Below are 16217 nucleotides of genomic sequence, written 5' to 3'. Positions count from 1 at the left end.
GTGAGATTGCGCGAACGTCACGAAGGGCTTCGGCTCCTCAACATCCGAGAGCGTTCTTCTCAGACGTGAGTGTGGTCCCAGATCTGAAGTCCATTGAAGCCTTTCAGTCCCTCCGGATCTGGCCTTAGGAAGGAAGGGCGGTTTCCAGCGTTGGGTTGGACTGCAGGTATTGAAGCAACCCGAGTCGTTGTGGCGTTGGCCCCGCTGTGATGGAAACAACGAAGGAAGCAGAGCTGAAGGGACTTCTGAGAAATGTCGCAAACCAGTTAACCGGCCAGGAATTGAACAACCTATCAAGCAATATGGAAAGAGGCTGGTTCCTAGAGATATGCCGCATACGGCAATTTTGTTCATGCAGCGTCTTTCAGTGCTCCAGTAATCAGAGCCATACATAAGGGTTACGCTACTGGACAAGAAAAAAATATATCCTCTAACAATGTCCGTAAATTAGAGGCATAATCAAAGTAAAAAAATTGTGTCTCTTTGTTGCTGTACCGCTATGCACAACAGCTCTCGACTGAAAATTAATAACATATTGCTTACCGTGCCTATATACTGAATCTCAACAAGTCTAATTTCACGTTAAAATCACTAGCCTTTGCCTTTTGTCAGATAGAGAAAACGGAAATTAGCACTCTCTTTTTCATGTTTCAGAACAAATGTAAGAGCTTTGAAGTTCTGTATTTGTGAAAGAAACCGTCATGGCCTGTTAAAACAAGCTTTTGGTATAGAAAAGGTTAACTAATTTGGTTTCCCCGATAAGTTTATCTATGATCAGAACTGAGTCATACAGAAAATACTCCTACAAGATTTGACCTTTTACTTGTATCCCACACTGAGATAATATTATACTTAAAATGGATATCAATAAGAACTTTGTTTTAAAAAGTATATTTAAAATAAATTACTTTTAAATAACAGAAACTGTTTTCAATTAGCCCTGTTAAAGGAAATCAACTAGAAAGTTATGTATGCTTTTTTATTTTCTTTATATAAATTATACCCAGGAGTCCTATGATAGCAGCACTGTACAAACTATGCACTACCTTTATATTTATTTCTTATCAAAATAAACTTAACAAATTAGATTTGTTTTTACAGTACTTTATATCCAATAATGACAATGTTGTATTGGTCCCAGGATAAAAACAATGAAAGTAGCAGCTGAATGGTATTTTTATTAAGAGTTAACAAAAATGTCTTGTGCAAACAGAGTGTATAAAGAAAATTAATTCCATAATTCCTCATGATGAAGGCGTCCTTCTCTTTTTTCTTTTTTTCTCACAATATCAATCTCATTTGGAAAGATCATTTCGAGGGGAAAACTTTAAGTTTTAGCATGACTTACTCAGCAAAATGATATGGCTGAACTTAAACATTGCTGACTGCTAGGATTTAATATTAGGACCTGGCAAATGTTTTGATAACTTAATACTTTTTAAAAGAAAACTTGTTTGTTACTGAAGATTTTGGGAGCCCAGAAGAAATATAATCTAAAAAAATAACAGAGCTAAAGATCCAAAGAGATGTTTCTTCTTTTTCCCATTTTTTTCCATTTCCTCTACCTTGAAATGGTTCCTCTATGCTAGCATTTTAGAGGCCTTTTTATTGGTGGCAGATTCAAATATCTCTGAGATACTCACCGTACGACTCAGCAAGAGTCCACGTTTTCCTCCAGCAGTGGAAAAATGGCAGGGCTAATAGTCTGGGGTTTGTTACTAAAAATGAGTCCTTATACAAAAAAAAAAAAAAATTAAAACATTGTTTAGAACATGTGGTTTGCTGCTATTAAGTTAACAGTGGAAAATCTCATTACTTTTAAAGTTAATTTTATTTTGTGGTGGGATTGTTCTCTAGGCTGAAGCAGAGTTTCTCTTAAGCAGAGCCTCTAATCCTACCTTACAGTCTTCTGTTCAGCAAGTCACTCTTTGCATAGCTTGCCTAGATGCATATTTTAAGTCAAAGTGCTGAATTAAAACATGAAAAAAAAGAGAAGAAACAGAACTTTTTCCCACACGTGCCTCCGGGGCTGCTAGCAGGCACTCGTGTGCTGTCTTCTCCAGCTCTTGCTCTGACTAGAGGAGTTCTCCAGTGAAGATCTCGGGTTAAAGGTGCTCTTTGAGCAGTGCTAGCCAAGTTTCTGACTCTAATGAAAGATTAGATGCTGCTGAGTGCTCTGATGGGGTAAATTAGAGGTTGGACAAATTCCGATGCCAGTTCCACGTAGGAAGCACCGTGGAGAAGCAGAGGTGTAAGAGAGGTGTAACATGATTTCTTGGACCAAGGGTTCTGAAAATCAAAGTGCCAAACAGAGAAGAAAATAGAAGACTGTAAAGGTTTCTAGTTCATGTTTCTTTTAAAAATTGGGAAGCACCTAATCTGACTTCTGACTTTTCATTGAGGCTATAATGATTTGCAATAACAGAGAACCAAATCTGCAATTTGAGGAGAAAATAACCCCAAGGCAGAAGCCTTGCTTACAGCTTGTGTGCTCTATATGCATATACATACCCTACTTACAAGTTACTATGACTCAAATCTGAAACTCTCATGGTTTAAAATACCAAGTGAGATTCAGAGTCACATAATATTTGCGTTCCACCAACAGCCCAATGGTGTTTTTCAGTAACATAGGCTCACACCGTATAAAATTCACTCTTGTGCAGAGGTGAGCCATTATATTGTAAATTCCACTCTCAATAATCCTCGTGTAACTCGGTCTGTGAGCTGTATTTCAAGATATCCTTAAACCTTCAAAGTCAGCCATTCCCCTTGCACTCTGCACTTTCCTAGGTACCATTTCACCACGAAAATTTGACATACGAATAAGCAAATTATATGCACACAAGATCACTGATTGTCTGATATTCTTTTTTATTATTATTATTCTGAACATCACTCTAGTTCTTCTCGACAAAGTTGCTAAAGTCTGAGATCTACATCTAGAAGGTGACTCACTTAGCCCCACTGCTGCTGACACCTTGCTTCTCCGTCAGTAATAATTTTGGAAGCTCAGGAGTTCAGTCCCTCAATATTTTGGGGGGAAAGAAAAGGGATCGGCTGCCCAGCAAACAAAGGAGCCCTGACCAGTCTGAACTCATACACACTCACCAACTAAAATTATCTCTGTCTCGGTGCAGTTCATAGGTTCGTTTCAAGCCAGTTGCACTAAAATTACAAAAAGCAAAAGCAGAGCAGAGGGTTGTTCGTTGCTTCACCATAAATAAGAGTGCCTTGGGAGGAGGGGTCTGATCTTCACAAGGGCATGAGCACCTGCAGCTCTGTGCCAGCGAGGAAGAGCAGCAGGTGTTCAGCGTCCCGAAAATACCAGAAAATCAAGAAAACTTGAAACACATGAATCCTCAGATGACCTCACAGAGGTGAAGTGACTCCTGCCATTTTGGGACTGGGTGCCATTTAGAGCATTGTTAGAGATTTGGGAAATGAGTTCAGAGCTGGATACAACTATAAAAAACATACGGGCTGGGTTTTGGCTCTTACCCCAAATCCCTTGTTTTACAGATGAACGAAAGGTAAATGTTACTAGCCTGGGGCTGAGAAAATTGCATCCCTTGGCAGATATCTAAAGTATCAGCCGAGACAGAGAGGGAGACCTTGCTCAGACGGAGGGTGATGCTTTAGAGCTGCGGCATTCATCTGTGCCACGGGGTAGTGAAACCAACTCATTTTTGACATCTCGCACATCTGCAATTGAAAAGTGAACTTGCAAAAAGGGGTTATTTCAAGAGCTGAGTGAAACTAGCTTGTTCAGTTTGCAGTGTTTTTGTGTTAACTTTCTGATGTTTTGCTTCGTACAGTTCTATGCCTCGGGAGTTTTGCTTTGAGTTTTAGCTTCAAACAAAGCAAAACTGATTGTAAACCACCATATTTTGACTTTTCATGTTGAAACTATATCTCACCCAGAAAATTTCAAAAGCCAAAGTGCAGAGTACCAGTAGCCTGGGGTGTAGCTCAGCCCGTGTCCGAGCTGTCAGGGCGAGGGTCAGAGACAAGCTTTCCCTACGTGCAGCGATGTTGAGACCTGACTTTTCTGTGCAGTCCCACGTCTGGATAAAACTACTCAAAACCACCCAATCTTATGTAGTTTCTTCCAGGAATAACAGGCAAAGCCATCCCAGAGTTGTCAGATTAAACTAACATTAAATAGTGGCAAATCAGTAATTGTTATTTTTAGTAGATTTGTTTCTAGCTAGGTCCAATAAAATTATTATAAAGGTTTGCTAAAACAGGAATCCAGAGGTACAGACAGCACTACTTACTGCTAAATGAATGCTGTTTGCTTACCTTTATCTTAACAGACACAATTTGTCAGAAGCAGTATGGTAGTGTCCAGAAACACCTTCCTGAAGGAAGCTTTGAAGAAACACCTACTTAAACATACTTTTATTTTATCCTCTTGCCACATTTATTTTCTTAGCAGCCCTTCAGCCCAACGGTTAACACATTGGATTACCATTCTTAATGGCCGCAGAAAATCATTCCTATCTAATTTGCAAGAGCACTTATTATCATATTTCCATGGTCATCATTTAGCTTTCCACTATATTAATAACCAAGACCAATTTTACCTAGCAAGCAACCTAAACCCTCTAACTTGACAAAAATATCGCGAGCTTATTTCTCTTTCTAACCATCAAAGAAGGTCACTACGATGACTCTGGGTATCAGCATTTTTCCTGTGTGATTCACTTACACCAAGCAAACCCTCTAGACCTACATTTTTTCCTTTTTTGAATTTCTGCTTAACCAATAGGATCAACAGGTCCCCTTCTCCGTGGGTGGTGATAATGTCAGTACACCACTGCCCAAATAACCTTTCTCTATAGGGAAATGCTAACATTTAATTCTTTAAATTTAAACCACATGTATTTTGGTCTCATAACTGCACTCTGTATTAACTGCCTTTTGTTATTAATTTGTATCACTAAAAATCTTAACGAAACCAGTTATTTAAATTGGAACTGTTAAGTGCAGTAGACATCTAAAATCCGTGTATGAGCTATAATACATCAAAATATTTAAATAGTAACCAAATATTTTACCTAACCATTGTAAACACATTTTCAGAATTAATAATGACACAGCTCTGCATATGTTCAGTGTAAAGCTATGTCTCAGAAGAGCTGTTCTTTTCAGCCCATTTCAGGGAACATAAGCAATGGCTTTCGAATGGTTTCTATCCCTTACCTTCATCTTATCCAGAAACTAAAAGTGTCGTTTAAGTGCTGTCTACGTGCGACCTCCACTAAGAAGAGCAAATTATGTGCGGGTTGACCACATCCAGTTTTGCTCCTGGTACTCTCTGGAAGAGGCACTGCCACTGTGTACATTCTTTGCACACATTGCTGTAGGATGACCACAAATACACAGCTGCCAGTGGAGTAAAAATACTGGTATTTGGGACAAATACTCAGGGACTTCTTGTTCAAACAACACAAACCACAGTTGGGATAAAGTGTAACCGTTTCCCCAAACTAAATTGTTCCTCAGTAAAATTTAACGCGACTGCAAATATTAAAAAATGAATAGACAGATCAGTTCTAAAACTGCAATTATATTAAAAATTTGGGGGGGTGGAAGGACTGTATAAAATTTTGAAGTGTTTTCTGTAACCTCTAGAAATGAAATAGTTTATTTAATGCTTACACATATGATTTAGATAATATTTACATAGTTCTATACTTATAGACATTAGTTTAATTATACATTTCACGTTTCATCATACAGTTGTGTTATTTCATACATATAAAACTGTAAACTTTGATGTTGCAGGTAACAGACCTTAGATATAAGCACATTGTCTTTTGAACAGCATTTTTTAAAACATGTACCACCTCCCAGGTACAAATTCATGCTGCCTTTTTTTTTTAAAAATCTGAGTTCTGTAGCTAATTCCATAAACTAGATGTTTCATTACCCAGAATACACTTTAGTTCCCTGGACGAACATTAATAAAAGGAACGTCTTTTCCCAATCTGGCTGTGGGACCTTACTGGGGCTGGTAAATTATATAAAAAATAACAGTCATCTGAGATGGTTCCAATAACTCCAGAGATATTCTGTGGGCTTGGTCGCAAATTTCAGGGTGCTTAGGTTGTAGCTCTCCAAGGCTTCCCGCAATGCGCATTCTTTCCCATTTCACAATCTTTCAATTAATTCCTGATCCATAAACTTTTATCACATGCCCTGGTATTTGGTAAAAACATTAAAAATGCCATTATACCCTTCTTAAGGGACAAACCGTTCCCAGCTCTCTGTAGGAGTCTTCCTCCACCTTTGTGCAGGCTCAGATTCCCAGTGATCAGTGAAATGAATGACACCAAGAGGGTATCTGTTTCTTGTTTCAAACAACCATTGCAGCCATGCCTTGGGGGTTCATCCTGAAAAAGATTGATAAAGACATAAAAAAAAGAAAAAAAGAGTACATGAAAACAGTTCTTCTGCCTCATTTGCAAACTATAAAATTAATATTGTACACTACTAAATCAGATTTTATGACTGCTTTGTAAGTCACCCTACATCATGCCTTTTTCCTGTAACGATTTCATTTTTTTTAAACTTCAGCAAAAGTAGTCCAAATTCCTACTGAGCATAATGCTAGTGACTGATTTAAAAGAGCTCATGGGAAAGTGTTCTCTGTCTATATAATCCTAATTAATGCCTGTGGTTAATTTTATCTAGAATTTGCTACCTTGCTTTAATTTTATTTTAAGATTAGTTATATATTTATTTTATACATAAACAATATATATTTTTATATATTACATACATCGAATTGTTCTTGTTATAAAAGAAAATTCAGCAACGCTTAACCCCACATTGTACAATTCATATATAACTACACTCACTAATATATTCAAGGTTTTTAACTTCCCTCTGATTCAGTAGACCATCAAAAATGGACCTGATTAACATAGGTTTCTAATTGCCTATGAAATTAATGCAAGTATTTCTCTAATTCCCTCTGAGTGCCCTGGTACCTGAAATTACCGCTTTCTTCAGAGAAATTAGTTTGCTGCATCATGCCCAAAACTGAGGAATTAAGCTTACTTTTGCCAGACTCCCAACAGTCCCGAACCTCAGACCGCTCCTTTCCTGATGAGAAGCCCCAGATTTCTGGCCAGGACCTTTCGTGGTGCGCACCCTCAGCAACAGCAGCTCCCAGCTCACGCACAGGTTCGGCTCAGCCAGCATAATTCAAAACAGACTCTTGATAGCATCCCGTTAAACACAATAACTCTGTACTTGTTAGATACGAAATTACTTTCCTGCCTCTATGTCTTGTTAAACTTAAATAAAACACCTTAGGTGGAATTACCTTCACAGCTGTGCTATCTTTAATTTTGTTAAGCATTTGTAGAGGCATGCTACCTTTTACAGCATTTGTCTAAAGGAGAAAGTCAGATGCCTAAAAGAAGGTACCTAATGCCCACTGGAATACCCTGGAGTATCCAGGATATCTGTGCAGGGCTGGCAGACACGGTGTGGGACCTACAGGAGACCCGCGCCCTTGAACTGGCAGTGAGAGGCCAGGTGGGATCCCCAGGGGCTCTAAAATGACCCAGGAGGTCTATGTTTGGGCACATGCATTTCTTCTAAAATTAATAAAATAAAACACTAGAATTAAAAAACAAAAAAGACTAAACAAAATTTTACATGATTTCACTTAACTAAAAACATGAAAAAAACCCATAAAAACTCCAGAGAAATAATTTGCCTAAATCTCATACTTTACTGTATAAAAACCTGTGGGACATCATCACCGCCTGTTATCTAGGTCCTATAAAAATAAAGGGCATAATGAACTAGTCACATTCACAATACTTTCATACTTTCTAACCACTACATTTTCAAAGTTAAATACTGAAAAAGTCAGAAAACACTAATACAGTCTTCACGCAAACCCAAGATTACAGCTTTTAGCTATTTTAGAGTGAAGTTTTTAATTCTAAATTTATATACTATTTTTTCTCATTCGGTAACCTGAATTGAAGTGCTGAAACTGTTCACGAGAAAAGCATTGTCACATTTGTAGTTAAATAACGTCTTGAAAAAGATATGGCTGCCTACAGTACGATTATTTTACATCACTTTGTTGTAATTATAAATTCTAAAAACGTAAAATGAATTCCCACTTTAATGTGCTCCTCACAGCCAAGCCTTGGAGCTTGTTCTCCTGTTTTTCTTCAAGCAAATTTCCCTTTGATTCCCAGAAAAGTTTTGGTGGAGCATCATATCACAGTAAGCAAATAGTCCTTTGTAGTAGCACTTCTAGAAATGGCTGAGGAGAAGACGAACCTGGCTGGACTTGTCAACTGGAAGATGACCACGACGAAGATACAAGAAAGGCAGATACAGCGCCAAGATGCATCAGGTGAAGCATTTCTAGTAGGCTGTGGAAGCTGTTGCTTTAACGTTGCATGCAAGGCGATAACGAAGGATGCACACTTCTGCTTGCCTTTCTTTAAAAAAGATCAATTTAACTTAAAGTAATGCCGGGGGATGGAAGACTAAGCTTCTGAAAGAAATCTACGCAAATGTTATTAGTTCGGTCTGGGATGCTCAGGCCCAAACTTCCCAGCTACATGCTGATGCAAATGGTTGGGGAAGGGGCCCCCACACCCCCCCAGCCCACAGTCTGCTCTGGGGAAGGTCAGCGTTGGGCGAGAGGAGCCATCCTGGCAGGCTGTGCACGGCACACTGGACCACAGCCTAGCACCTCCGTCTTACTAAAATCGAGCCTGAAAGGGAGTGTCGTTGATTTTCCTAAATACATCAGCACGGAGAAAACCTCACTAGAGGGGAAAAAACTATTTAATGTAAAAGGACAATATAGGCACGGCGGCCCTGGATAAATTTAGGCTGAAAGATAGCAAAATATTTATAATCATCAGAGCTGTGATGGGTTGGAACAAACTTCCAGTAGGATATAGGGTGGGCAAGACACCTTCCGCATGGATTTCATCATAAGTTTGTTTTTAACAGCCAGAAGACTAGGTGCGGTAGACCAGGACCCCTCAGCGATGAACCAGCAGGGTCTTGGCTCTTTATAACTCAGCCATAGCTTTCTCACTGTGATTACGAGAAATCAAAAAGAACCTCTTCGTATCAAAGGAGGCTGCAGCTAATACCCAGATGAGCACTTAAAGGAAAACATAAATATTATAACAGACATTAAAATGGTTATGTGATTATTTTCTGCTTAAGGCTCATTTATGGAGTAGAAAGTGAAATACTACTTTTGGTCACTTCAGACTAAATCCCAAGCAATTCTACTGATTTCAGTTAGCTTCAATGAGATTACTTCAAGTTTACCTTGCAGTAAATGAGATCTGAATTCAACACCTTAATTCTGTTTCCTTTGGGGGAACTAAAGCCGAAAGCCCATCATAAAGACTGATGAATATCACTGATTTTATAGTCATGGGGGATGAGTAAGCAGTGGTGAAGATGTCACAGAGAACAGTAAAAAGCAGACATTTAACTAGACATTGGTTTGTCTTACCCATTGTCTGCCCTTTGTTGGTTATATGTCAGGATTACATGCTGCACAAAGATTATTAAAAAATGCAGACCAGCCAACTTTTCTCTTGGTTTTTATTTGGAATGAAGTACCCTTCAAAAGCTATATTTTAAGCAAACTTTTTTTTTTTCTTCTTTGTCACAGCCAAATTCTCTAGTTCAGGAATTTACAATATTTTCCTTTTTCCAGAATGACACCTGCTGGTGGGAGAAGCATGGATGAATTGCAGATACTTTATAGGTTTGATTGTAGCTAACCTGACGTATTCTCTGAGCATGCTTATCACCTGTGTCCAGGCAAACTATTGAAAATAAAGATTTGGAAACTGTAAAGGTGCTATAAGGAGTATGTTGTAGAAGTAATATAGTTTTCCAATCTGATTTAATATTTGCTCTTGATAAATCACCAAGCTACCTACTACTAAGATGATGCTTCAGTGGTGTCTCAGTGTTGGATGATAGTGCTATTTTGGAAAGCCCACAGCATTAACATGTCAGGTTGAGATGAAAGCCAGAAGGAAACCCTCCCTATCCTACGCAAAAAGCTGCTGCGCTACTTCAAACCCTCGAGTGCAAGTAAAACCAGCTGCTAACGCAACTATTGGTGCTTAACACCCCAAAAGATTAGCATCTCAAAGAGAAGCATTGCGCACGTGTTCCTGACTCGGTACAGGAGGACATAGCTAGGAGAGACAGAAAGCACGCGGTACCTTTGCCAAAACGGGGACAAATACTCCTCGATACACCAGGCAGCATTAGGCTCTGTAATGGGCTTCCATATTCATCGCACCTCTGTTGCCTGGGTCTATTGGCGTAGCCTCCCCTCCAGCTAAACTGGAGCCAGGCTTGAGCTTTTGATGCTTCCAACACATTTACAGCAGTATTTCCACAAGTGACTTCCAATGCTAAGAACAACCTCATTAGGAATACACAACTTTATTTCCTTTTTCTGAGATGTCAACTATCCACTGTCTCCTATAAAGGCAAGCTGAAGTGTAGGTGCTCAGGACCCTGAAGAAAACTCTGAAGTTGGACTCTAAAATATCTAGAAATACGAATTATTGAAGCTACTCTGGGATATTTTTGGACAGTAACTTTTGGTAATTTAATAAATCACATTTTGAGAACTGTATGTTTTAAACACGACTTACAAAGAAATATGTGTGAAAAAAATGCCCAGTTATAAAGAAAAGAGTATTAGAAATTCAATTCAGAATTAGAATTCAAAGAATTCTTTTGAATTATTTACAAGACCATAGGCAAACATACACATTCAAATGTGTTCCCTTGGGTAAATTATTAATATACAGGTATTGCTATGGCATACCTCATTGTAACATCAGAAGGCAAACTTTCTTGTTGATTACAGTATTAGATGGCATTAGGCTGCAATTTAGGAGACTTGGCTTCTACTCCTGGATTTGTCACTGGCCTCCTTCACGGCTTTGAGCAGATTACTTCACAACTCTGTTCCTTCAGTTCTCCCATCTGTGAAAAGAAGATAACATTGCTTTATTGTGATAGTTATATGACCGATTTCCAAAGACTGTTTTTATTTTGGTAAATACAAACACATGAAAAGGGGGTACATTGCTGTAAACTCACTGGTAAATGTAACACACATGAGACTGTTTGTTTCAACAGATATTTGAGATCTGGAGACTTTCTTTAAACATGTTTCTTGCAGAGTTGTTCAAAGCTTCAGTCCTACCTATGGTTGTACCTACTTCTGTTTATAGAGTCCTGGTTTGTTACACATATAATTGTGACAATCAAAAGCCGGAACCTCATCATAACTTCGGTTTATCCTCCTTAAGCTCCTTAACAAAGCGATGACTTCACGAAGAGCCCAGCTACGTCCCTGTGCCTTCAGAGTGGGACCTCAGCCCAGGGTAAGCACTTTGCTGAGAACAGAAAGACCGATCTAATCCCCAAACCTGCGATAGCCTGGCCATCCCCACAAGATTTGAGCTAGCTGAAAAGCAGAGAGGAAATTGCAGAAGAGATGCTTGTGCAAATATGTTCCTACTTTTTACTGCCAGAGCCTGAGGAGCTTTACTGAAACGGGTTTTCTAGCTGCTTCCACTTAGCTCAAGGAGTGTCTCCTTGAGCACATCATTATCGACAATTGACCGTGACCGTCTCAGTTCTGTGCTAGAATCCAGCAAAAAGACACTTTTCATCCCAAAGTGATAGCACTGCTTTTCTTGTCAGATTAGAGGTCAGCTTGAGTTTTGAGCTCAGGTTACTGCTCACCCTTAAGCAGTCTTTCCAGTTTTTAATGCTACACATGGCAAATGAAATGCATGCATGGGATAGAAACAGCCTGGGATTCAAATAAGCCTCTGCAGAAGGATGAGAGCTCTGAATCTAGCCAAATTCTTCTGCTCTCTCAACTCTACTTATTGAAATCACATGGCGTGGAATAACCTTGGTGTTGGGACTACTTTCATGTCCCGTTCTTTTTATTTCACCTAGGACATTCTCAACATCAACCTTTTAAGCCTTGCTCACCGAATTGTGAGATATGTGTGATTGCCATAGACCCGTCCCACTTCTTACTAGGCAGCTACGAGGAAACTGGTTTGGATCCCAGCACACCAGCTACAATGCTTTTAAGCGTTCTCATCACTTCTGGTAAAGTGTTACCAGCGTCATTTCCCACAGAAATCCTCCCATCCCTTCCCCCACAGAACAGCACATGCCCTATGACGAGTCCCAGCTCATCCAAACTCCCTTAGCTGCTAAACCACGCTATGACCAAAAAGCTCCTCCTCAAAGGCATTCTGGCTTCAGCTGACCTCCTCGGGGACAGCCACGGGCTCTGCAGAAGTGATCTCTTAACAACAAAGTTAAGCATTACTTCAAACTGATCCAAACAGAACAAGAAATAACAATATATCCTGCCGTGGTTTAATTTTCTCACTAGTTTTGCATGTGTAGCTTTTTCTCTGCCTGATGGACGTGCTTTTCTTCCTCCTGTAACCAGCTTCCTCCAGCTTTGGTTGATTCTGTACTTCAAAGAGTACTTTCTTCCCCCCCCAAAATATGTAAATACGTCCTTACCTTTCCTTTGTCTCCATCTTTCTTTGTTTGTCTTACCCACATAATTTCTGTATTTGGAAGGGACTTTATCAGCACATACCTTTTTGTTGCCTCTCGCAAAGAAATTCCTCTCCTTCCCACCGTAGCCCTTTGCAGCCAAGTCAGAGGGAACTGCTCATCTCTAGGGCACAGTAACTCCTTTGGGCTGCTGCAGCCCTTCTCAGTGACCAAGTACTTGTCCCACAAGGATGAATATCAACGTAACTTCTGTTTTCTGAAGGCCACTTACCCTATATCGGCCCAAAGAGGTCTGGAAGGCTCAGGTTTGCAACCGGGGAAATGAAATGCTGTGTAGGGAACCAGAGCTCCCGGAAACCTGAACCAACCCATCCGTCTGCACATCTGCTTGTGGGACAGATCTGAAGGCAGCCACGAGTATGTCCTACCTTCACAGCATTTGAGGATAGCTCGCTGTGCTCTGTCCTGGGCAGACAGTCTCCCTGCCCGGACCACGGGGCAGCAGAGGAGGTGTACACCGCTCCTTCCTTCCCTTTAGGAAGGGTTGGTGCTATGCGGGAGTTTGAGCCCCAAACATGATACAGATCCAGAACCGCAACAGTTCCCCCTGCACAGAGTAAGTAAGAAGGTTCCTGAGTGTTGCATATTTTTGTATTTCTACTTTTTACATTGCTTTTTTTTCCCTTCTACTCTGTTTCACATTCTCCAAGTTGTTTGTCATTTTACAATCCTACCACCAAACACCAGAACCAGTTACGTTTTTCCATCTGAAAACACACTTTCAGCCAAAATGTCATACATTTTAAACTCTGGTAAGAGCAAAACAAGAGAGAATCCACACCGTGTGTGCCTTCTGCGTCTGCACAGGACTGCTAAGCACTGCAGACCGCACAGAATGTAATGTCAGTCCCTGGGGAAAAAAAAGCATAACTACCTGACCCAAACTAGCAGGTAAGCTTGATTAGAGAATTGCTACTTCACTACCCTTCTCCTCCTCACCTCCCCCCCTACTTCCCTACTCGTCTCCTCCTCCTCAGAGAAAAATATTTCCTGGGGACATATCAAATATGTTGCTGTACCATAGCAAATTCTCCATCGAGATCCAGAAAGGTTAGGTTTTGCAAGATGTCACTTTTCCAGCAAATCAAAGCACCAGATTTGCATACCACGCTCAAGGGAGGTTTTTTCCAAATTTTTTTTTTTTTTTCTATTTACTATATAGAAATTTCTTTCCTTCAAGATCGGTTTTAACGCTTTGCACCCCTGAGGTCAGATTAATAGGCCTGCTCTTGTCCACACGACTCTCCACACCCTTCTGACACATGGTCCCTTTTCTCCTTATGAGACATTCGCACATACAGTTTCATGTACCTGTTCTGCCTGAATTCTGGAACACCAGTTATCCCACTCCCCCAACTGGAGCCCATTAATTGTCCTGAGCTTTGTTCCCCCATTGGCTGGTTGGTTGGTTAGTTAACTGCCATTTCCATACCCTCAGTAAGCCTCCAGACTTTGCCCTGTTGCTAGATCACCATCAGTTTATCCAACACAGCTTATAGTTCATCTTAAAGGCACAGGACCCTTTCTCTTTCCCACATTTCTTCTAGATGAAGTACTCTTTGGTATTTCTCTCAAGCTCCTTTTATTTGTTTTTACTTTATTCCCACATATCCTGCCTTCTGAGACACGACTTTCTTTGCTGATACCACTTTCTCCTCTGCCCCTGCCTTGCCTACCAACATATTTTCTGTGATGACTACCCATCAAATTAGATACAGTGTCTTTTCCGACTATTTTTTTTTCTTTTGTTTGGGATATAAGTTCTAGGTAGTTTCACATCTGAAACTTTAAAAACTCTACACCTCCTCCACATTTCAACCGCTTGGCTCCTCAACCCAGATGACTGCAGTAATTAATTCACATAGTTTATCAAAATTTTCCTTTTCAAAATCAGGAACCTTAACTACAGTACTGCTTCTATTTATTTTTCTATTTAGTGTAAACACAGTAGACTTGTGAGTACTTGTTTCAAAGCTTCTTTTATTTTTATTCTTCCACAGAAGCCATGGTGCTCATCACAACAAAGTCTAAATAGGATTGGTTGAGAAGTCATTTTGTGAAGAAGTATTTCATGTACCATGTTAATAGGTACCTTGAGAGATAGGTCCCTACTTCTGCACGCTTTCCTCCAACCTACATCTAGGAGTCTAAGTCTCCCATAAAGACATAATTTCCAGTGGTTATTTCTCTAATTATACTACAGAGATCTCTGTTCACGTCTAGATGATAAAGATGAACTAAGGGCTACAGCAGCCATCCAGAATGATCTCTACAGGTTCTCTTTTAACTAACTTTTCCCAAAGTAATTTTGACACAGACAAATTTTGTGTTAGGCCAGCAATAAATACTAATAACCGCTTTTTTCCTGAGGGAGAATTTATGACACACTGGGTTTTTTTGAGCAAGCCAGTATACGGTATTTCCAGCTCCCTCCCAAAGAACTGCATCACTGGACAGCACAAACCCCAGGGCTGCTGCGCTCCCGGCTGCCCTAACACTGGGATACCTCAAAAAAAGCAGCCGCCTGTGAATCGGGAAGCCTCGGGGCTGGGTAGCCTGGAGGGGCCGCAGCCTGAGGACCCGGGAGGCTTGGGGAGGGGGGGACCAGAAAGGTCTGAACCCCCACCAGCCTGGCAGGAGGCGAGGGGAGAAAGCCAGAGAGCTGCCAGCCCACCGCATGGACAAGGTGGGAGCTGGCGGTGCTGGGTCAGGGGGAGACTTGGGAGAGGGGGGGGAACAACCAGAATTTACTCCCTTTTAATTTTGGCTGTGTAGCTTTTGTCCACCTTAAGAGGTGACTTTACCCACTTTGTTATTTATCGCCACGCCGGTGGTCTGGTCAGCCCGGCGGAGACCCGCGGGGCAGCTGGCGCGGGCGGTGGGGACGGGGCAGCAGCCCCCCGGCTCGGATCCCTCGGGGGCTTCGGTGGAGCTGATGCAGCCCAGGGACGGCATTTTCACCCCACACAAGTGGCATTTTCCAGCGGCGCACAGCACCATCCGAAAACTTCTGATGAGCTCTTGTGCGCAGCGCGCTACCGGCTCCAGTTACCAACAAAATATTTAAATCTTTCACAAGCGTTCAAAATGTGAAGCAAGACCAGCATTTCAGCCACCAAATGAGTAATACCTCTGAAGCAGACTCAACAAGAAGCTTGTGGGAATTTTTGTCTAGCATTATTTACTACTACAAATTACTTACCAGATCTAGCCTGTTCAGACTGCTGCTCTTGTTACACTAACAGAAAAAAAGCTGAATTCGGGGAGTCTTTTTTTGTTGTGGTGTACTCTCACTCACTTTCACTAACACGATACGAAAATGATGCCTGGGATTACGATAGCGTGATGGAAACTTTCTACTACACTTCAGCGAACCTTAAGGGAAAACATCTACATATGCGCTACAGATATTATGTGCCTTTCCAGGAACCTTGTCAAAATTGATCACATGAAAAAACCCGAGACAATTAGGAAGAAAACTGCTTCATCAACTTCTTCCATTACTCATACCATGGGGCAGATGTAAGATCAAAACGAAAAGCGTAATTCTC

At 40.7% G+C, this 16217-nt stretch overlaps 1 long non-coding RNA gene across 2 annotated transcripts in view; it reads right to left on the bottom strand.

Moving 5' to 3' along the window:
* Positions 1-1645: 1645 nt before the first annotated feature.
* The window catches only part of LOC121233790, a 36364-nt gene continuing 21792 nt past the window's right edge, over positions 1646-16217 (bottom strand). The window contains exons 1-3 of one of the 2 annotated variants that reach the window (XR_005933944.1): positions 13035-13394; positions 10871-11031; positions 1646-6401 (exon numbers count right to left, since the gene is read on the bottom strand). This is a non-coding gene — a long non-coding RNA (uncharacterized LOC121233790). Of the gene's footprint in view, positions 6402-10870; positions 11032-13034; positions 13395-16217 lie in introns of those variants that run through there. The other variant, XR_005933945.1, reaches the window with a different exon arrangement.

This window comes from Aquila chrysaetos, chromosome 14 (genome assembly GCF_900496995.4).
Source record: "Aquila chrysaetos chrysaetos chromosome 14, bAquChr1.4, whole genome shotgun sequence".
NCBI classification, from domain to species: Eukaryota; Metazoa; Chordata; class Aves; order Accipitriformes; family Accipitridae; genus Aquila; species Aquila chrysaetos.
Note: the sequence above shows the minus strand (reverse complement) of the source record. Positions and strands in the feature narration are given on the sequence as shown.